The following is a 24,620-nucleotide window of genomic DNA, read 5'->3' on the forward strand; positions in this document are numbered from 1 at the left end:
TCGCGATCTTCAACGGTATGAAGATGCACTTCCCTCTCTCTCGTTGCTAGTTACTCCATAGATTGACCTTGGTGATGCGTAGAAATTTTTTAATTTCTGCAACGATCCCCAACAGTGGCATCATGAGCTAGGTCTATGCGTAGTTTCTATGCACGAGTAGAACACAAGTTATTGTGGGTGTCGATTTCGTCAATTTACTTGACGTTACTAGTCTTATCTTGATTCAGCGGCATCGTGGGATGAAGCGGCCCGGACCGACCTTACACGTACGCTTACGTGAGACAGGTTCCACCGACTGACATGCACTAGTTGCATAAGGTGGCATAGCGGGTGTCTGTCTCTCCCACTTTAGTCGGATCGGATTCGATGAAAAGGGTCCTTATGAAGGGTAAATATAAATTGGCATATCACGTTGTGGTTTTGGCGTAGGTAAGAAACGTTCTTGCTAGAAACCTATAGCGGCCACGTAAAAGTTTGCAACAACAATTAGAGGACGTCTAACTTGTTTTTGCAGCATGTGTCATGTGATGTGATATGGCCAGAAGAATGTGATGAATGATATATGTGATGTATGAGATTGATCATGTTCTTGTAATAGGAATCACGACTTGCATGTCGATGAGTATGACAACCGGCAGGAGCCATAGGGGTTGTCTTAATTTATTTATGACCTGCGTGTCAACTGAAACGCCATGTAAATTACTTTACTTTGTTGCTAAACGCGTTAGCCATAGTAGTAGAAGTAATAGTTGGCGAGACAACTTCATGAAGACACGATGATGGAGATCATGGTGTCATGCCGGTGACGATGATGAACATGGCGCCCCGAAGATGGAGATCAAATGGAGCAAAATGATATTGGCCATATCATGTCACTATTTGATTGCATGTGATGTGTATCATGTTTTACATCTTATTTGCTTAGAACGACGGTAGCATAAATAAGACGATCCCTCACTAAAATTTCAAGAAAGTGTTTCCCCTAACTGTGCACCGTTTTTTTTAAATTACGACAATAGGAGAGTTTCCTACTGCATATATATATATATATGGGTGGTATTACATGGTATTTACAAGAGAGGGGGAATGGGGGGTTTACATGGGGGGTAACAACAGGGTTGGGTGTGGCTAGAGGAGAGCAGCAAGCACTATGGCCACTAAATGGTTCTTATGCCGTGGTAATCTATGGCTAATATCAGAGAAATCCTTTTTGAAGCGTGCCCTCCAGGAGTCAACTGTAGGGGTCACATGTCGAAAGTAGTTGTTGTTTCGTTCCTTCCATAGGCTCCAGGCAGCCACCAGGAAGATATCCATGATCATCTTGCGCCTATGTCTCATTTTTAGGTGTGAAATCATATCCAGCCTATTGCCCTGTGGTGGCCAATGGATCCCCAAGAGGCGCCAGCATGTTCGACTGAAGGTGCATCGAAAGAACAGATGTTCCACCGTCTCCTCAACATGTTGGTTGCAAAGAAGACAGTCTAGATTGTTGCCAATATTGTAGTGTCGTCTGTTCAGCATGTTGCGGGTATTGAGTCTGTCGAAAAGCAGAAACCAGCCAAACACTTTGAGTTTTGGAATGGATTTGGCCTTCCAGAGCCATTTGAACCCCTCATGGGTCTGAACATTCCGAAAGACAAAGGTGTAATAGGCAGAGGTTTTGAATGTTTGGGCTCCCCAAGTGCAAATCCATTGATCTTTTGAGCCATCCAGATTGAAATGAGATACCTCCCGCTGAATTTGCCGGAGCTCATCGTGGGCTTGCATGGATAGCGGTAGGTGAAAGGTTGCAGCCAGATCTGTGGTTGCCAGAAACTGTTGAATTGAAATATCTTCATTGGCAGCAAAGGAGAATGCTCGAGGGAAGGACGTGGTGTAGATGGAGCTATTCCACATGTCTTTCCAGAAAAGGGCCGTATCACCAGAGTTGACTTGTACCGTTGTAACCCCACGATATGTAGGCATGAGCTTAATGAGGTCCTTCCACCAGAATGATCCAGATGGTTCAACTGCATGTGGGATAAGGCCATTGTAGTAAGTGTGCCATATGAGGTTTAACCACGGGATGTCATGACGGTTGTAGAATTTGTGTAGCATTTTCAGCAAAAGGGCCTCATTTTGAATATGTAAACTTAGTACGCCAAGGCCACTGCAGTTCTTGGGGCGGCAAATCATGTCCCATGCAGCCAGGGGTGTACATTTCTCCCCATCTTCGGTCTTCTTCTTCCACAAACAATACCTTCTGATTTTATCGAGCTGTTCAATTATCTTAGGGGGGAGTTTGAGGGTTCCCATGGGATAGATAGCAAGTGCCGTGATGAGGGAGTTCACAAGGGCCAATTTGCCGGCATATGACATTAATGACATAGCTGCAGTGATTCTTCATTCAGCTTTGCAAACCATGGGGGCCATATCAAGGACCGTCGGTTTGGTCGTGCCAAGTGGCAGGCCTAGATAGGTGAAGGGCATGCTGGCAATGGAACAACCAAAAAGGTCAGCGAGGGTTTTGCACTTGTTGTGGGGAGTGTTGATCGGAATCATGGATGACTTATGAAAATTGAGTTTGAGTCCGATAGAGGCAGCATAATCTGTCAAAATTTGCTTCATGCGGATGATCTGTTCTTGGCAGGCCGGCATGACAATAATGGTGTCGTCAGCGTATTGGATTACTGGATAGTTGTCTTCAGGTGATGGTGGGATCGGGTGTTGCAAGAGATTGTTAGCCAGAGCATCATTTATGGCCATTTGAAGGAGGTTAGCAGCCAATACAAAAATCAAGGGTGACAAAGGATCACCTTGTCGGACTCCACACCTGCAAAGAAATTGGCGGCCCGGGGACCCGGTTAGAAGGACTGAAGATTTCCCAGAAGCAAAGATGCATTCTATCCATTGGAGCCATTTCTTATTAAATCCCATTTCCTTCATAATTTGCAGCATAGCCGAGTGTTCTATGGTGTCGAATGCCTTGGCAAAATCCAACTTCAGTAAGATAATATCTCGTTTGGAGGCCTGACATTGGTGTATGTATTCGAAAGCCCAAGCCAGGCAGTCATGTATCAATCTACCGCGTAGGAAGCCGTATTGGTTACGATGAACAATTTGAAGGATGATTTTCTGGATCCTATTTGCAAGGATTTTGGTTACCATCTTGAGGCAGCAGTTAAGGAGCGTGATGGGCCGATAATCATTAACTGTCTCTGGGGCATTTTTCTTGGGTATGAGAGTGATGAATCCATAGTTGAGGCTTTCCAAATTTAGTTTGCCCGAATGAAATTCTTCACAGAGCTGGTAAAAATCCGTTCTGATGATCGGCCGGCACGCTTTTAAAAAGGCTCCATTGAAACCGTCAGGTCCAGGGGCGCGATCCGCCGGCATTTCTTTGACAACAGCATCTATTTCTGCATGTGTGAAAGGAGTGGTGAGGCTGTCAAAGTCCACCTGTGATCTGAATAGCTTGGAAAGGTTGAAGCGCATGGGTTGGGGGTTAGTTTTCCCAAGTCAATCTTTGAAAGCCTCAAAAAGAATTGACTCCTTGCCTACATGATCATCAACTGTCGTGCCATCCGGTGTTTATAGGGTTGAAATACAATTTCTCCTGTAGTTTTCCGTTGCCACCGCCTGAAAGAACTTCGAATTTTCATCGCCAAACTGAATCCATCTGATAGTGCATCATTTTTTCCAATATTCCTTCTGGTATTGTAATAGTCGAAGAAGGTGTTTCTTGAGAATGGCCAAGAAATTGGTTTCAGGTAGTGTGAGACTGCGGCGGTCCGCAATAGAGTCCATTTCAAGGATTGCTTTGTTGGTGTTGTCAATGGCGACTTTGAGGCGGGAGATCTGTTTACTCCACTGAGAGAGCGCATGGCGAACAGACTTAAGCTTTTGGCATAGTCTGGATGCAGCATTCGAGGTTCTTCCATGGCGAATAGGTTTGTTCCAAGCCTGCTCAACAATGTCCATGAACCCAGGGTGCGCGATCCAGTAGGTTTCGAACCTAAATATTTTGCATTTAGGAATCGTGGTCTGAATGACCACCGAGCAAGGGGTATGATCTGAAACCGGTCTACCCAGCGGGTGAACAACCGTATTGGGGAAGGAGGCAGTCCAATTTAGAGAAGTGAAAACCCAGTCAAGTTGTTCAAGTAGTGGGTTTTGTTGCATGTTTGACCATGTATAACTTCGTCCTTTGATAGGAATTTCCGTAAGCATCTGCTGTCGGATGAAATCATTAAAAACAAACATATCATGCACGTTACCACCAGGTTTGCTACGATTGTTAGGTGATCTGATGTAATTGAAATCCCCAAGGATGAGCCAGTCCTCAGAAGGTGGGATATCAATGTCAAAGAGCCACTGAGTAAACTTGTCACGTTGTTCCCCTTGGCATGGACCGTAAACATTAACCAATTTCCATCGATGCGAAGATTGAGTGGAAGTAAAGTCTATGCCCAGAGCAAACGGTTCTGATAAAAAGACATCACCAGTAAACATACTACTATTCAAAATCGTTACTATGCCGCCCGAGGCTCCTTGCGATGGTATAAAAGCAAACTTATCAAAACGTCGAGGGCATAAAACTTTGAGCATATCGATTTCAAAAGAAGGCATTTTAGACTCCTGGAGACAGATAACGGTGCATCCACTAGCATTGATCGCGTTTGAAAGAGCTAAATGTTTATCGGGGGAATTAAGACCACGAATATTCCAATAGAGTACATTCCAACTCTGCAAAAGTACCATTGACGAAAGAAGCAAAAGAAAGAGTACTCAGATAGCTCAGACGGAGGAGGTGGAATCCTCTGGCCCCATGGCGAGAACTGCATCAGACAGCTCCACCGCTGGGATGGCGCACAGATGGGTCCCCACTGCTTGCATAGTAGCAATTGGAGTAGGAGGTGGGACTGCCATCTCTTGGGCGTCAGATGCCTGTTCAGCAAAGGAGGGTTGTGAGGCTGCAGTAACAGCCGAGGGGATCAAGCGAGGTTTAACCTTGGACTTCTGCTGACGAGAATCGGAAGGCTGTGGAACCCTGAAGCCATCATACTTAGTGGATCTGTTACTGCGGCGTAGAGTGGCTGTATCAATGGGCACCGACATCTTTCCTTTGCGGTGTTTCTGAGTGTTCGTGTGCCTGGAGGAGCTCCCACCAATCAAACTGGTTTCAAACATCGCGCTGCTCAGTGCATCTATTTCAGAGGAGAAGGATTCAGACAACACTTCAGTATTGGCGGGGGAGATCTGATCATCGGACTGAGCTGCTACAGGGTCAGCAGTAACAGATATCTGAATATCTTCAGGTTGCACATCAGCAGGCTCAACAAATTCAGAAGGTTGAAAACTAACCGCCTGCATCTCTCCAGGCGCAGGCAACTGCAAAAGCTCAGGTTGGGCAGAGGGCTCATTCAGCTCAGTGAGGACCATAGAAGAACTAGTGGTTGTGTTGGGGACGTGCATGAACTGCAACCCATTTGAGTTGACAGAGACCTGAACTTCCACCTGCAAATTGGACCTCAGACCGTAGCCACTGCTCCAGGGACCCCAGGTAGCCAGAACTGGACGAATTGCAGAGAACAGGGCATTGTTGTGCAATTGGCGAGGAGTAGGGTCAGCAAGTAAAAGATTCATGAGCATTTCTCCGTGGGTGGACAGTCCAAAGCGCAGCCCTTCATTGTGCAGTTCGACAATGACAGTAAGAGATTCTTCAGACACTACTGGCATCGTCTCCTGATGGGCTGCATTGTCCACAATCACCAAGGCAAAGGCAGACTCCGAGAGATCCGAGCTACCCTCATCGGAGACCGTGATCGAGTCATTCCAGGCCTGAGTAGCACTGTCTTCAAAGTTGTTCTCAGGAACCAGACCATGTTGCACTGTCAGACCCTGCGCGGCCAACCAAGCTTGAAAGTTCATCAGATATGGTGGCATTTGGACAACGGGTGGAGGTGGGGGCTCCGGCCATGCACCCCAACCATTGTTACCTTGCTGACCACCATTGGCCGGGGCGGCATTCTGAACAAGCCAATTGTGAACTTGTTGTTGATAAAGCTGCTCCGCAGTGAGTTCAGGACCAAACTGGGGATGTGGATTGCCATCCAGAGGCGGTGGTTCTTCACCTGCAGGAGGAACTTTAGGTAGGAGGGCGTTCCAATCATTGCTGCGCAAAATAGTGATTTGGACTGTCCACCAGTCCCTGCCACCCCCCAGTTGCCACACTACAAAGCTTTTAGGCACCAATCTCAGACTGATAACGCGAGCTTTGATCAGCATAAACCTTCTGTCCTGACGGGGGTTATACCAATTCACTAAGGAACCAAACCCCCCCCCAAAGCCTTACTAACGTAGTAGTTGTTGGAAATATGCCCTAGAGGCAATAATAAATGGTTATTATTATATTTCTTTGTTCATGATAATTGTCTATTGTTCATGCTATAATTGTGTTATCCGGAAATCGTAATACATGTGTGAATACATAGTTGACTAGCTCGTTGATCAACAGATAGTCATGGTTTCCTGACTATGGACATTGGATGTCATTGATAACGGGATCACATCATTAGTAGAATGATGTGATGGACAACACCCAATCCTAAGCATAGCATAAAAGATCGTGTAGTTTCGTTTGCTAGAGCTTTTCCAATGTCAAGTATCTTTTCCTTAGACCATGAGATCGTGTAACTCCCGGATACCGTAGGAGTGCTTTGGGTGCACCAAACGTCACAACGTAACTGGGTGACTATAAAGGTACACTACGGGTATCTCTGAAAGTGTCTGTTGGGTTGGCACGGATCGAGACTGGGATTTGTCACTCCGTGTGACGGAGAGGTATCTCTGGGCCCACTCGGTAGTGCATCATCATAATGAGCTCAATGTGACTAAGGAGTTAGTCACGGGATCATGCATTACAGTACGAGTAAAGAGACTTGCCGGTAACGAGATTGAACAAGGTATTGGGATACCGACGATCGAATCTCGGGCAAGTAACATACCGATTGACAAAGGGAATTGTATACGGGATTGATTGAATCCTCGACATCGTGGTTCATCCGATGAGATCATCGTGGAACATGTGGGAGCCAACATGGGTATCTAGATCCTACTGTGGGTTATTGACCGGAGAGGCGTCTCGGTCATGTCTGCATGTCTCCCGAACCCGTAGGGTCTACACACTTAAGGTTCGGTGACGCTAGGGTTGTAGAGATATGAGTATGCGGAAACCCGAAAGTTGTTCGGAGTCCCGGATGAGATCCCGAACGTCACGAGGAGTTCCGGAATGGTCCGGAGGTGAAGAATTATGTATAGGAAGTCCAGTTTCGGCCACCGGGAAAGTATCGGGGGTTATCGGTATTGTACCGGGACCACCGGAAGGGTCCCGGGGGTCCACCGGGTGGGGGCCACCTATCCCGGAGGGCCCCATGGGCTGAAAGGGGAAGGGAACCAGCCCTTAGTGGGCTGGGGCGCCCCCCTTGGGCCTCCCCCTGCGCCTAGGATTGGAAACCCTGGGGGTGGGGGGCGCCCCACTTGACTTGGGGGAAGCCACCCCCCTTCTCCCTTGGCCGCCGCCCCCCTTGGAGATCCCATCTCCCAGGGCCGGCGCCCCCCCAGGGGTCCTATAAATAGTGGGGGGAGGGAGGGCAGCAGCACCACAGCCTTTGGCGCCTCCCTCCTCCCCTGCAACACCTCTCCCTCTCGCAGAAGCTTGGCGAAGCCCTGCCGAGATCCCTCTACATCCACCACCACGCCGTCGTGCTGCTGGATCTCCATCAACCTCTCCTTCCCCCTTGCTAGATCAATAAGGAGGAGACGTCGCTGCTCCGTACGTGTGTTGAACGCGGAGGTGCCGTCCGTTCGGCACTCGGTCATCGGTGATTTGGATCACGGCGAGTACGACTCCATCAACCTCGTTCATTGGAACGCTTCCGCTCGCGATCTACAAGGGTATGTAGATGCACTCCTTTCCCCTCGTTGCTAGTAAACTCCATAGATGGATCTTGGTGATGCGTAGGAAATTTTAAAATTCTGCTACGATCCCCAACAGTGGCATCACGAGCCAGGCCTATGCGTAGTTACAATGCACGAGTAGAACACAAAGCAGTTGTGGGCGTAGATCTTGCCAATTCTTCTTGCTGCTACTAGTCTTATCTTGTTTCGGCGGCATTGTGGGATGAAGCGGCCCGGACCGACCTTACACGTACGCTTACGTGAGACAGGTTCCACCGACAGACATGCACTAGTTGCATAAGGTGGCTAGCGGGTGTCTCTCTCCCCCACTTTAGTCGGAACGGATTCGATGAAAAGGGTCCTTATGAAGGGTAAATAGAAATTGGCATATCACGTTGTGGTTCTACGTAGGTAAGAAACGTTCTTGCTAGAAACCTATACAAGCCACGTAAAAACTTGCAACAACAATTAGAGGACGTCTAACTTGTTTTTGCAGCATGTGCTATGTGATGTGATATGGCCAGAAGATGTGATGAATGATATATGTGATGTATGAGATTGATCATATTCTTGTAATAGGAATCACGACTTGCATGTCGATGAGTATGACAACCGGCAGGAGCCATAGGAGTTGTCTTTATTATTTTGCATGACCTGCGTGTTATTGAATAACGCCATGTAAATTACTTTACTTTGTTGCTAAACGCGTTAGCCATAGAAGTAGAAGTAATCGTTGGCGTGACAACTTCATGAAGACACAATGATGGAGATCATGATGATGGAGATCATGGTGTCATGCCGGTGACGAAGATGATCATGGTGCCCCGAAGATGGAGATCAAAGGAGCAAAAATGATATTGGCCATATCATGTCACTATTTGATTGCATGTGATGTTTATCATGTTTTGCATCTTATTTGCTTAGAACGACGGTAGTAAGTAAGATGATCCCTTATAATAATTTCAAGAAAGTGTTCCCCCTAACTGTGCACCATTGCGAAGGTTCGTTGTTTCGAAGCACCACGTGATGATCGGGTGTGATAGATTCTAACGTTCGCATACAACGGGTGTTGTCGAGCCTAGCATGTACAGACATGGCCTCGGAACACACGCAATACACTTAGGTTGACTTGACGAGCCTAGCATGTACAGACATGGCCTCGGAACACGGAGGACCGAAAGGTCGAGCATGAGTCGTATAGAAGATACGATCAACATGGAGATGTTCACCGATCTTGACTAGTCCGTCTCACGTGATGATCGGACACGGCCTAGTTAACTCGGATCATGTTTCACTTAGATGACTAGAGGGATGTCTGTCTGAGTGGGAGTTCATTGAATAATTTGATTATATGAACTTAATTATCATGAACTTAGTCTAAAATCTTTACAATATGTCTTGTATATCAAATGGCCCACGTTGTCCTCAACTTCAACGCGTTTCTAGAGAAAACCAAGCTGAAAGATGATGGCAGCAACTATACGGACTGGGTCCGGAACCTGAGGATCATCCTCATAGCTGCCAAGCAAGATTATGTCCTAGAAGCATCGCTAGGTGAAGCACCAATCCCAGAGAACCAAGACGTTATGAACGCTTGGCAGCAGCGTGCTGATGATTACTCCCTCGTTCAGTGCGGCATGCTTTACAGCTTAGAACCGGGGCTCCAAAAGCGTTTTGAGAAGCATGGAGCATATGAGATGTTCGAAGAGCTGAAAATGGTTTTTCAAGCTCATGCCCGGGTCGAGAGATATGAAGTCTCCCACAAGTTCTTCAGCTGTAAAATGGAGGAAAATATTTCTGTTAGAGAGCACATACTCAGAATGTCTGGGTTACACAACCGCTTGTCTCAGCTGGGAGTTAATCTCCCGGATGACGCGGTCATTGACAGAATCCTTCAGTCGCTTCCACCGAGCTACAAGAGCTTTGTGATGAACTTCAATATGCAGGGGATGGAAAAGACCATTCCTGAGGTATATTCAATGCTGAAATCAGCGGAGGTGGAGATCAGAAAGGAACATCAAGTGTTGATGGTGAATAAAACCACTAAGTTCAAGAAGGGCAACGGTAAAAAGAACTTCAAGAAGGACGGCAAGGGAGTTGCCGCGCCCGGTAAGCCAGTTGCCGGGAAGAAGTCAAAGAATGGACCCAAGCCTGAGACTAAGTGCTTTTATTGCAAGGGAAGTGGTCACTGGAAGCGGAACTGCCCCAAATACTTAGCGAACAAGAAGGCCGGCAACACCAAAGGTATATGTGATATACATGTAATTGATGTGTACCTTACCAGTACTCGTAGTAGCTCCTGGGTATTAGATACCGGTGTGGTTGCTCATATTTGTAACTCAAAACAGGAGCTGCGGAATAAGCGGAGACTAGCGAAGGACGAGGTGACGATGCGCGTCGGGAATGGTTCCAAGGTCGATGTGATCGCCGTCGGCACGCTACCTCTACATTTACCTACGGGATTAGTATTAAACCTCAATAATTGTTATTTAGTGCCAGCTTTGAGCATGAACATTGTATCTGGATCTCATTTAATTCGAGATGGCTACTCATTTAAATCCGAGAATAATGGTTGTTCTATTTATTTGAGAAATATGTTTTATGGTCATGCCCCGCTGGTCAATGGTTTATTCTTGATGAATCTCGAACGTGATGTTACACATATTCATAGTGTGAATACCAAAAGATGTAAAGTTGATAACGATAGTCCCACATACTTGTGGCACTGCCGCCTTGGTCACATTGGTGTCAAGCGCATGAAGAAGCTCCATGCAGATGAACTTTTGGAGTCTCTTGATTACGAATCATTTGACACATGCGAACCATGCCTCATAGGTAAGATGACCAAGACTCCGTTCTCCGGAACAATGGAGCGAGCAACCAATTTATTGGAAATCATACATACCGATGTTTGCGGTCCAATGAGTGTTGAGGCTTGCGGAGGATATCGTTATGTTCTCACTCTCACTGATGACTTAAGTAGATATGGGTATGTCTACCTAATGAAACACAAGTCTGAAACCTTTGAAAAGTTCAAGGAATTTCAGAGTGAGGTTGAGAATCAACGTGACAGGAAAATAAAATTCTTACGATCTGATCGTGGTGGAGAATATTTAAGTCACGAGTTTGGTACACACTTAAGGAAATGTGGAATAGTTTCACAACTCACGCCGCCTGGAACACCTCAGCGAAACGGTGTGTCCGAACATCGTAATCGCACTCTATTGGATATGGTGCGATCTATGATGTCTCTTACCGATCTACCGCTCTCATTTTGGGGCTATGCTTTAGAGACTGCCGCATTCACTTTAAATAGGGCTCCGTCGAAATCCGTTGAGACGACACCGTATGAATTATGGTTTGGGAAGAAACCTAAGCTGTCGTTTCTAAAAGTTTGGGGATGCGATGCTTATGTCAAGAAACTTCAACCTGAAAAGCTCGAACCCAAGTCGGAGAAATGCGTCTTCATAGGATACCCTAAGGAAACTATTGGGTATACCTTCTACCTCAGATCCGAAGGCAAGATCTTCGTTGCCAAGAACGGGTCCTTTCTGTAGAAAGAGTTTCTCTCGAAGGAAGTAAGTGGGAGGAAAGTGGAACTTGATGAGGTGATAGTCACCCCTTCCGAACCGGAAAGTAGCGCAGCGCGGGAAGATGTTCCTATGGTGCCTACACCGACTGGGGAGGAAGTTAATGATGATGATCATGAAGCTTCAGATCAAGTTACTGCTGAACTTCGTAGGTCCACAAGGACATGTTCCGCACCAGAGTGGTACGGCAACCCTGTCCTGAAAATCATGTTGTTAGACAACGGTGAACCTTCGAACTATGAAGAAGCGATGGCGGGCCCGGATTTCGACAAATGGCTAGAAGCCATGAAATCCGAGATAGGATCCATGTATGAAAACGAAGTATGGACTTTGACTGACTTGCCCGATGATCGGCGAGCCATAGAAAATAAATGGATCTTTAAGAAGAAGACAGACGCGGATAGTAATGTGACCATCTATAAGGCTCGACTTGTCGCTAAGGGTTATCGACAAGTTCAAGGGGTTGACTACGATGAGACTTTCTCACCCGTAGCGAAGCTAAAGTCCATCTGAATCATGTTAGCAATTGCCGCATTCTATGATTATGAGATATGGCAAATGGACGTCAAAACGGCATTCCTTAACGGCTTCCTTAAGGAAGAATTGTATATGATGCAGCCGGAAGGTTTTGTCGATCCTAAGAATGCTAACAAAGTATGCAAGCTCCAGCGCTCAATCTATGGGCTGGTGCAAGCGTCTCGGAGTTGGAACATTCGCTTTGATGAGATGATCAAAGTGTTTGGGTTTACACAGACTTATGGAGAAGCCTGTGTTTACAAGAAAGTGAGTGGGAGCTCTGTAGCATTTCTCATATTATATGTGGATGACATACTATTGATGGGAAATGATATAGAATTCTTGGAAAGTATAAAGGCCTATTTGAATAAGTGTTTTTCAATGAAGGACCCTGGAGAAGCTGCTTATATATTAGGCATTAAGATCTATAGAGATAGATCAAGACGCCTCATTGGTCTTTCACAGAGTACGTACCTTGACAAGATATTGAAGAGGTTCAATATGGATCAGTCCAAGAAGGGGTTCTTGCCTGTATTGCAAGGTGTGCAATTGAGCACGGCTCAATGCCCGACCACGGCAGAAGATAGAGAAAAGATGAGTGTCATCCCCTATGCCTCGGCCATAGGGTCTATTATGTATGCCATGCTGTGTACCAGACCTGATGTAAACCTTGCCGTAAGTTTGGTAGGAAGGTACCAAAGTAATCCCGGCATGGAACACTGGACAGCGGTCAAGAATATCCTGAAGTACCTGAAGAGGACTAAGGATATGTTTCTCGTTTATGGAGGTGACGAAGAGCTCATCGTAAAGGGTTACGTTGACGCTAGCTTCGACACAGATCTGGATGACTCGAAGTCACAAACCAGATACATGTATATTTTGAATGGAGGGGCAGTAAGCTGGTGCAGTTGCAAGAAAAGCGTCGTGGCGGGATCTACATGTGAAGCGGCGTACATGGCGGCCTCAGAGGCAGCACAAGAAGCAGTCTGGATAAAGGAGTTCATTACCGACCTAGGGGTGATTCCCAATGCGTCGGGCCCGATGACTCTCTTCTGTGACAACACTGGAGCTATTGCCCTTCCCAAGGAGCCCAGGTTTCACAGGAAGACCAGGCATATCAAGCGTCGCTTCAACTCCATTCGTGAAAGTGTTCAGAATGGAGACATAGATATTTGTAAAGTACATACGGACCTGAATGTAGCAGATCCGTTGACTAAACCTCTCCCTAGAGCAAAACATGATCAACACCAGAACGCTATGGGTGTTCGATTCATCACAATGTAACTAGATTATTGACTCTAGTGCAAGTGGGAGACTGTTGGAAATATGCCCTAGAGGCAATAATAAATGGTTATTATTATATTTCTTTGTTCATGATAATTGTCTATTGTTCATGCTATAATTGTGTTATCCGGAAATCGTAATACATGTGTGAATGCATAGACCACAACGTGTCCCTAGTAAGCCTCTAGTTGACTAGCTCGTTGATCAACAGATAGTCATGGTTTCCTGACTATGGACATTGGATGTCATTGATAACGGGATCACATCATTAGGAGAATGATGTGATGGACAAGACCCAATCCTAAGCATAGCATAAAAGATCGTGTAGTTTCGTTTGCTAGAGCTTTTCCAATGTCAAGTATCTTTTCCTTAGACCATGAGATCGTGTAACTCCTGGGTACCGTAGGAGTGCTTTGGGTGCACCAAACGTCACAACGTAACTGGGTGACTATAAAGGTACACTACAGGTATCTCTGAAAGTGTCTGTTGGGTTGGCACGGATCGAGACTGGGATTTGTCACTCCGTGTGACGGAGAGGTATCTCTGGGCCCACTCGGTAGTGCATCATCATAATGAGCTCAATGTGACTAAGGAGTTAGTCACGGGATCATGCATTACGGTACGAGTAAAGAGACTTGCCGGTAACGAGGTTGAACAAGGTATTGGGATACCGACGATCGAATCTCGGGCAAGTAACATACCGATTGACAAAGGGAATTGTATACGGGATTGATTGAATCCTCGACATCGTGGTTCATCCGATGAGATCATCGTGGAACATGTGGGAGCCAACATGGGTATCCAGATCCCGTTGTTGGTTATTGACCGGAGAGGCGTCTCGGTCATGTCTGCATGTCTCCCGAACACGTAGGGTCTACACACTTAAGGTTAGGTGATGCTAGGGTTGTAGAGATATGAGTATGCGGAAACCCGAAAGTTGTTCGGAGTCCCGGATGAGATCCCGGACGTCACGAGGAGTTCCGGAATGGTCCGGAGGTGAAGAATTATGTATAGGAAGTCCAGTTTCGGCCACCGGGAAAGTTTCGAGGGTTATCGGTATTGTACCGGGACCACCGGAAGGGTCCCGGGGGTCCACCGGGTGGGGGCCACCTATCCCGGAGGGCCCCATGGGCTGAAAGGGGAAGGGAACCAGCCCTTAGTGGGCTGGGGTGCCTCCCTTGGGCCTCCCTCAGCGCCTAGGGTTGGAAACCCTGGGGGTGGGGGGCGCCCCACTTGACTTGGGGGGAAGCCACCCCCCCTCCCCCCTTGGCCCCCCCCCCTTGGAGATCCCATCTCCCAGGGCTGGCGCCCCCCCAGGGATCCTATAAATAGTGGGGGGAGGGCAGCAGCACCACAGCCTTTGGCGCCTCCCTCCTCCCCTGCAACACCTTTCCCTCTCGCAGAAGCTTGGCGAAGCCCTGCCGAGATCCCGCTACATCCACCACCACGCCGTCGTGCTGCTGGATCTCCATCAACCTCTCCTTCCCCCTTGCTGGATCAAGAAGGAGGAGACGTCGCTGCTCCGTACGTGTGTTGAACGCGGAGGTGCCGTCCGTTCGGCACTCGGTCATCGGTGATTTGGATCACGGCGAGTACGACTCCATCAACCTCGTTCATTGGAACGCTTCCGCTCGCGATCTACAAGGGTATGTAGATGCACTCCTTTCCCCTCGTTGCTAGTATACTCCATAGATGGATCTTGGTGATGCGTAGGAAATTTTAAAATTCTGCTACGATCCCCAACAGTAGTCTGTCTGGTAGTCATAGGGAAATCCAAAAAACATCAACCAAATCTCAGGACCAAAGGTAGTGGTGCGCCTATTGAGAGCTTCATTATGCGGCACAAAAGTAATGAGCAGATCTTCCTCCTCTAATTCCAGAGGGGTGGCAACAGCAGTATCTCTGATGAAAGAATCCGCAAATCCAAAAATCCCAATACCCAAATGATGGTCACTAGATTCAGTGGTGAAAAGTTGGGCTTCATGAAGCAAACCTTGGATGGCATTGTGGATGGCGGTCCGGCGAGCAGAGGAACATACTGACTGGTTTCAGCAATGGCAAGGTAGTCGTGATTCAACGGAGGGATCGGGCCGACCACCATCCAGCCCCGGACAATGCGATCATCAGGCCCTGGCTCGACGGCGAAGCCCGGTGGCAGGAACGGCACCGGGTTCAGGGGATAGTTCGCCATGGTGGAGAGGGGGAGGGGGAGCAAGGGTGGGAGCGATGTTGGTGATTGCGGTCGAATGTCAGAGCAGAGCAGGGGCGTATCAGTATTCGAGGCAGAAGTTGGAACGTGAGGGGTAGGACTGGAAAGAGTAGATTTTTTGGGTACCCGTTTCCATTGCCTCGCCCTGCGGCGTTTAAGGCAAAATCGAGCCACGTGGCCATAGAAGCCGCAGCTACTGCATCGAACGGTGGTCGAGGGTTTGGTAGTTGGGGAAGTGCCAGAAGTAGGCGAGATTGAAAACCCTGGTTGATTGATATGATTCCCAAATCTTGTGGATTCCACACTCAAATTGGATGGCAGATTAGCTCGTAATGGGCAGAGAGTTACCTTATGATCAGGTGCAGAGCAATTAATGCAAATAATCCTGGCATGGAAATTAATCTTTTTGTGACCCCATTGTAGGCAGCGTCCGCACAGGTTTGCCCAGTTAGTCGATAAGTCCAAAATCTCCGCTTCTGTGTATGTGGCTTGGGCCAAATCAGCCTTGTGCTGGGCCGAAAGAATCAGGGGCCAGTGGTCATGGGCCGATGCATACTTGAAAGCCGATGAAAGGAAACTTTGCGGGAGAGTGGGATATGCCACATTAACTCTGCATTTAAAAGCGCCCAAATGGAGAAAAACCGGAATTTGTGATTCCTCTAATCTCGCTGATTGGAGGAAATTGTCCAATAAGGAAATAGGTTGATCCGTTGCCCCAAATGCGGATGTGTTACGAAAAGATCCAAAAATGGTTTGTTCTTCCTGAGCAAGAACAGTAGCATGAACAGATGAATCTGGACGTTGAACAGTCCCAAAATTAGAGGTAGAAGCTTCAGCCGAATCCTTATTGGAAAACCTCATAAAATTGAGCGGAGTCAAATTAAATTTGGCAAGCTGCTGCATGGAGGTGGAGGCAGCCCTGTGATTCGTAGTAACCAACTTGGACTGAATAGCAATAGGTCTCCGACCAATTAACTCTGGTAATTCCTCATCAGCATGCCAGCAGGATGCCGCCACCGGAGCCCGGTTAAAACGGCCATTGAACAAGTGAAAGTGGCAAACAAAATCAGGCCAAACCCGGTCCTTAAGACTGTAGATGAAATGGTCAACTTTGTTATTTGCAACCGAAAACCGAAATGCTCGAGGAGAGAGTTGGACCACGTTAAGACCAACACGCTAGCCCCCAGTGCAGCATTGAAGAGCAATACCAACAGATTCCACCGTGAGAGGGAAGGAGGCAGAAGAAAAAGAGGCCACCAAAAAGAATTCCTTGACGTCTCGGGAAGGGGAAAAATGCACTGTGGATCCAAACCTGCGTCTCACCTGATCAGCCAGGGCAAGGCCCGGGGCAAAATCCCAATGGAGTAAACCCTCCATAATCCAGAGCTAGAGGGATCTCCATGAGGCTGGGTGGGAGGAGGAGGAGGGGAGGTGGGAGGTGGGAGAGCCATGAGAGCCATGAGGGTACACCAAGGCTTCATCATCCCTAGCAGCAGTGTTGTTTGCGAAGGTTCGTTGTTCCGAAACACCACGTGATGATCGGGTGTGATAGGTTCTAACGTTCGCATACAACGGGTGTAAGCCAGATTTACACACGCAATACACTTAGGTTGACTTGACGAGCCTAGCATGTACAGACATGGCCTCGGAACACAAGAGACCGAAAGGTCGAGCATGAGTCGTATAGCAGATACGATCAACATGAAGATGTTCACCGATGATGACTAGTCCGTCTCACGTGATGATCGGACACGGCCTAGTTGACTCGGATCATGTATCACTTAGATGACTAGAGGGATGTCTGTCTGAGTGGGAGTTCATTAATAATTTGATTAGATGAACTTAATTATCATGAACTTAGTCTAAAATCTTTACAATATGTCTTGTAGATCAAATGGCCCACGCTAATGTCAACCTCAACTTCAACGCGTTCCTAGAGAAAACCAAGCTGAAAGACGATGGTAGCAACTATACGGACTGGGTCCAGAACTTGAGGATCATCCTCATAGCTGCCAAGAAAGCATATGTCCTTGAAGCACCGCTAGGTGAAGCACCCGTCCCAGCAAACCAAGACGTTATGAACGCCTGGCAAACACGTGTCGATGATTACTCCCTGGTTCAGTGCGGCATGCTTTACAGCTTAGAACCGGGGCTCCAAAAGCGTTTCGAGCAGCACGGAGCATATGAGATGTTCCAAGAGCTGAAAATGGTTTTCCAAGCTCATGCCCGGGTCGAGAGATATGAAGTCTCCGACAAGTTCTATAGTTGTAAGATGGAGGAGAATAGTTTCGTCAGCGAACATATACTCAAAATGTCTGGGTTGCACAACCGATTGTCTCAGCTGGGAGTTAATCTCCCGGATGACGCGGTCGTTGACAGAATCTTTCAGTCGCTTCCACCTAACTACAAAAGCTTTGTGATGAACTTCAATATGCAGGGGATGGAGAAAACCATTCCTGAGGTATATTCGATGCAAAATCAGCGGAGGTGGAGATCAAAAAGGAACATCAAGTGTTGATGGTGAATAAGACCACTAAGTTCAAGAAAGGCAAGGGTAAGAAGAACTTCAAGAAAGACGGCAAGGGAGTTGCCGCGCCCGGTAAGCAAGCTGCCGGGAAGAAGACAAAGAATGGACCCAAACCTGAGACTGAGTGCTTTTATTGCAAGGGGAACGGTCACTGGAAGCGGAACTGCCCCAAGTACTTAGCGGATAAGAAGGCCGGCAATACCAAAGGTATATGTGATATACATGTTATTGATGTGTACCTAACCAGCGCTCGAAGTAGCTCCTGGGTATTTGATACCGGTGCGGTTGCTCATATTTGTAACTCAAAGCAGGAGCTGCGGAATAAGCGGAGACTGGCGAAGGACAAGGTGACGATGCGCGTCGGGAATGGTTCCAAGGTCGATGTGATCGCCGTCAGCACGCTACCTCTACATTTACCTACGGGGTTAGTTTTAAACCTCAATAATTGTTATTTAGTGCCAGCTTTGAGCATGAACATTGTATCTGGATCTCTTTTGATGCGAGATGGCTACTCATTTAAATCCGAGAATAATGGTTGTTCTATTTATATGAGAGATATGTTTTATGGTCATGCCCCGCTGGTCAATGGTTTATTCTTAATGAATCTCGAACGTGATGTTACACATATTCATAGTGTGAATGCCAAGAAATGTAAGGCTGATAATGATAGTCCCACATACTTGTGGCACTGCCGCCTTGGTCACATTGGTGTCAAATGCATGAAGAAACTCCATGCAGATGGACTTTTGGAGTCTCTTGATTATGAATCATTTGACACGTGCGAACCATGCCTCATGGGCAAAATGACCAAGACTCCGTTCTCCGGAACAATGGAGCGAGCAACCAACTTATTGAAAATCATACATACTGATGTGTGCGGTCCAATGAGCGTTGAGGCTCGCGGTGGCTATCGTTATGTTCTCACCCTCACTGATGACTTGAGTAGATATGGGTATGTCTACTTAATGATACACAAGTCTGAGACCTTTGAAAAGTTCAAGGAATTTTAGAGTGAGGTTGAGAATCAACGTGACAGGAAAATAAAGTTCTTACGATCAGATCGTGGAGGGGAATATTTGAGTCACGAATTTGGCACACACTTAAGGAAATGTGGAATTGTTTCACAACTCACGCCGCCTGGAACACCTCAGCGTAATGGTGTGTCCGAACGTCGTAATCGCACTCTATTGGATATGGTGCGATCTATGATGTCTCTTACCGATCTACCGCTATCATTTTGGGGTTATGCTTTAGAGACTGCCGCATTCACTTTAAATAGGGCTCCGTCGAAATCCGTTGAGACGACACCGTATGAATTATGGTTTGGGAAGAAACCTAACTGTCGTTTCTGAAAGTTTGGGGATGCGATGCTTATGTCAAGAAACTTCAACCTGAAAAGCTCGAACCCAAGTCGAAAAAATGCGTCTTCATAGGATACCCGAGGGAAACCATTGGGTATACCTTCTACCTCATATCCGAAGGCAAGATCTTCGTTGCCAAGAACGGTTCCTTTTTGGAGAAAGAGTTTCTCTCGAAAGAAGTAAGTGGGAGGAAAGTGGAACTTGATGAGATGACCCCTCTTGAACCAGAAAGTAGCGCAGCACAAGAAAATGTTTCTATGGTGCGTGCACCGACTAGAGAGGAAGTTAATGATGACGATCATGATCAAGTTACCACTGAACTTCATAGGTCCACAAGGACACGTTCCGCACCAGAGTGGTACGGCAACCCTGTCCTGGAAATCATGTTGTTGGACAACGGTGAACCTTCAAACTATGAAGAAGCAATGGCGGGCCTAGATTCCAACAAATGGCTTGAAGCCATGCAATCCGAGATAGGATCCATGTATGAAAACAAAGTATGGACTTTGACAGACTTGCCCGATGATCGGCGAGCGATAGAAAATAAATGGATCTTTAAGAAGAAGACGGACGCGGGTGGAAATGTTACCATCTATAAAGCTCGACTTGTCGCTAAGGGTCATCGACAAGTTCAAGGAGTTGACTACGATGAGACCTTCTCACCCGTAGCGAAGCTGAAGTCCGTCCGAATCATGTTAGCAATTGCCGCATTCTACGATTATGAGATATGGCAAATGGACGTCAAAACGGCATTCCTTAAGGAAGAATTGTATATGATGCAGCCGGAAGGTTTTGTCGATCCTAAGAATGCTGACAAGGTATGCAAGCTCCAGCGCTCAATCTATGGGCTGGTGCAGGCACCTCGGAGTTGGAACATTCGCTTTGATGAGATGATCAAAGCGTTTGGGTTTACACAGACTTATGGAGAAGCCTGTGTTTACAAGAAAGTGAGTGGGAGCTCTGTAGCATTTCTCATATTATATGTGGATGACATACTATTGATGGGAAATGATATAGAATTCTTGGAAAGCATAAAAGCCTACTTGAATAAGTGTTTTTCAATGAAGGACCTTGGAGAAGCTGCTTACATATTAGGCATCAAGATCTATAGAGATAGATCGAGACGCCTCATAGGTCTTTCACAAAGCACATACCTTGATAAGATATTGAAGAAGTTCAATATGGATCAGTCCAAGAAGGGGTTCTTGCCTGTATTGCAAGGTGTGAGATTGAGCACGGCTCAATGCCCGACCACGGCAGAAGATAAAGAAAAGATGAGTGTCATCCCCTATGCCTCGGCCATAGGGTCTATTATGTATGCCATGCTGTGTACCAGACCTGATGTAAACCTTGTCGTAAGTTTGGTAGGAAGGTACCAAAGTAATCCCGGCATGGAACACTGGACAGCGGTCAAGAACATCCTGAAGTACCTGAAAAGGACTAAGGATATGTTTCTCGTTTATGGAGGTGACGAAGAGCTCGTCGTAAAGGGTTACGCCGATGCTAGCTTCGACACAGATCTGGATGACTCTAAGTCACAAACCGGATACGTGTATATTTTGAATGGTGGGGCAGTCAGCTGGTACAGTTGCAAGAAAAGCGTCGTGGCGGGATCGACGTGTGAAGCAGAGTACATGGCAGCCTCGGAGGTAGCACATGAAGCAATCTGGATGAAGGAGTTCATTGCCGACCTAGGAGTTATTCCCAATGCATCGGGGCCGATGACTCTCTTCTGTGACAACACTGGAGCTATTGCCCTTGCCAAGGAGCCCAGGTTTCACAAGAAGACCAGGCACATTAAGCGTCGCTTCAACTCCATTCGTGAAAATGTTCAAAATGGAGACATAGATATTTGTAAAGCGCATACGGATTTGAATGTCGCAGATCCGTTGAGTAAACCTCTTCCACGGGCAAAACATGATCAACACCAGAACTCTATGGGTGTACGATTCATCACAATGTAACTAGATTATTGACTCTAGTGCAAGTGGGAGACTGTTGGAAATATGCCCTAGAGGCAATAATAAATTGTTATTATTATATTTCCTTGTTCATGATAATTGTCTATTGTTCATGCTATAATTGTGTTATCCGGAAATCGTAATACATGTGTGAACACATAGACCATAACATGTCCCTAGTGAGCCTCTAGTTGACTAGCTCGTTGATCAATAGATGGTTATGGTTTCCTGACCATGGACATTGGATGTCATTGATAACGGGATCACCTCTTAGGAGAATGATGTGATGGACAAGACCCAATCCCAAGCATAGCACTAGATCGTGTAGTTCGTTTGCTAAAGCTTTTCTAATGTCAAGTATCATTTCCTTAGACCATGAGATCGTGCAACTCCCGGATACCGTAGGAATGCTTTGGGTGTACCAAACGTCACAACGTAACTGGGTGGCTATAAAGGTGCACTACAGGTATCTCCGAAAGTGTCTGTTGGGTTGGCTCGGATCGAGACTGGGATTTGTCACTCCGTATGACGGAGAGGTATCTCTGGGCCCACTCGGTAATGCATCATCATAATGAGCTCAATGTGACTAAGTAGTTAGTCATGGGATCATGCATTAAGGAACGAGTAAAGTGACTTGCCGGTAACGAGATTGAACGAGGTATTGGGATACCGACGATCGAATCTCAGGCAAGTAACGTACCGATTGACAAAGGGAATTGTATACGGGATTGCTTGAATCCTAGACATCGTGGTTTATCCGATGAGATCATCGTGGAACATGTGGGAGCTGTAACGCCCACGATGCGGCTATATCTCCCACGTGTCGAGGCACGACTTAGAGGCATAACCGCATTGTGGTTTTGTCGCAAGAAGGGTCATCTTCACACAATCCCATGTAATGAACAAGAATGGGATAAAGAGTTGGCTTACAATCGCCACTTCACACAATACATAAATATAATTCATACATCATCAAAAATACACACATAGACCGACTACGGTCAAGATCCAAATGAAAATAAGATAACCCCAAATGCTAGATCCCCGATCGTCCCAACTGGGCTCCACTACTGATCATCAGGAAAAGACACATAGTAACGACCACGTTCCTCATCGAACTCCCACTTGAGGTCGATCCCATCATCTGCACTGGCATCGTCGGCACCTGCAACTGTTTTGGTAGAATCTGTGAGTCACGAGGACTCAGCAATCGCACACCCGCGAGATCAAGACTATTTAAGCTTATAGGAAAGGATGGTGTAGTGAGGTGGAGCTGCAGCAGACACTAAGCATATATGGTGGCTAACATACGCAAATGAGAGCGAGAAGAGAAGCAGTGGAACGGTCGTCATCTAGTAATGACCAAGAAGTGATCCTGAACTCCTACTTACGTCATTCATAACTCAAACCGTGTTCACTTCCCGGACTCCGCCGAGAAGAGACCATCACGGCTACACACACGGTTGATGTATTTTAATTGGGTCAAGTGACAAGTTTTCTACAACCGGACATTAACAAATTCCCATCTGCCTCATAACCGCGGGCATGGATTTCGAAAGATAATACCCTGCAGGGTGTCCCAACTTAGCGCATCATAAGCTCTCACGGTCAACGAAGGATAAACCTTCTCCCGGAAAGACCCGATCAGTCTCGGAATCCCGGTTTACAAGACATTTCGACAATGGTAAAACAAGACCAGCAAAGCCGCCCGAGTGTGCCAACAAATCCCGATAGGAGCTGCACATATCTCGTTCTCAGGGCACATCGGATGAACACTACGTACAACTAAAACCAATCCTCGAGTTTCCCCAAGGTGGCACTGCAAGTGGCTCTAGTTTGGACCAGCACTCAGAGGAACACTGGCCCGGGGGTTTAAATAAAGATGACCCTCGGTCTCGCGAAAACCCGGGGGAAAAAGGCTTAGGTGGCAAATGGTAAAACCAAGGTTGGGCCTTGCTGGAGGAGTTTTATTCAAGGCGAACTGTCAAGGGGGTCCCATAAATCACCCAACCACGTAAGGAACGCAAACTCAAGGAACATAAAACCGGTATGACGGAAACTAGGGTGGCAAGAGTGGAACAAAACACCAGGCATAAGGCCGAGCCTTCCACCCTTTACCAAATATATATAGATGCATTAATATAATAAGAGATATTGTGATATCCCAAAATATCCATGTTCCAACATGGAACAAACTTCAACTTCACCTGCAACTAGCAACGCTATAAGAAGGGCTGAGCAAAAGCGGTAACTTAGCCAAACAACGGTTTGCTAGGAAAGGATGGTTAGAGGCTGACATGGCAATATGGGAGGCATGATATAGCAACTGGTGGGTAGCGCAGCATGGCAATAGAACGAACAACTAGCAAAGCAAAGATAGAAGTGATTTCGAGGGGTGGTCATCTTGCCTGCAAGGTTCTCAGAGTTGTCGAAAGCTTGATCCTCGTAAGCGTACTCAACAGGTTCCTCGTTCACGAACTCGTCTCCCGGCTCTACCCAAGACAAGAACACAAGCAACGGAACCACAATCAATCATGGGAAAATGCACAAGCAACATGATGCAATACATGAATGATATGCAAGATATGATATGCGATGCGTATGCGTGCTCCGGGAGGAAAATGATGAACAAGGCAGTAACTTGGAAAACCAAGCATGCCACTGGAAAGATAGGATGATTTCGGTCAAAATCGATATAAAGATCACCGGAAACGGATGCACGGTTTGCAAATGGCAAGCAAAACAAGAATGACACGAATCTGCGATTAACAGCATGATAGCACTTAGAATGCAACAAGTAACAATGCTACAGCACTCCAACATAGCAACAAAGCATATGGAAGTAATATACAGGAGATGCTTGACAAAAGATGAACACTGAGCTACGGCTAGATCACAACATAACCAGCTCAAACAAGCATGGCAAAAGTGCAAAAGATAACAGGTTCACAGACTTAGTGAAATTACTGGACATGGCAGAAAACAGCATCAGGTAGCAATGCTCAGAGCATGAAATCAACATGCTACAGGAACTTAACATGGCAAAACAAGGCATGGAAGTATTCTACTAAATGTATATGACAAAAGTCCCTTACTGACCATAAGCCAAAAAGGACCAGAAGGTATGATGGCAACCATGTAAACATAGCAAGTTTCGTTAACAGGTTTCAGACTTAGCAGAAAACAGAGCATGGCAGAAACAATAATATGAAGGCATCTTGGTGAGCTTGATGC

This window comes from Aegilops tauschii, chromosome 6 (genome assembly GCF_002575655.3).
Source record: "Aegilops tauschii subsp. strangulata cultivar AL8/78 chromosome 6, Aet v6.0, whole genome shotgun sequence".
NCBI lineage: Eukaryota > Viridiplantae > Streptophyta > Magnoliopsida > Poales > Poaceae > Aegilops > Aegilops tauschii.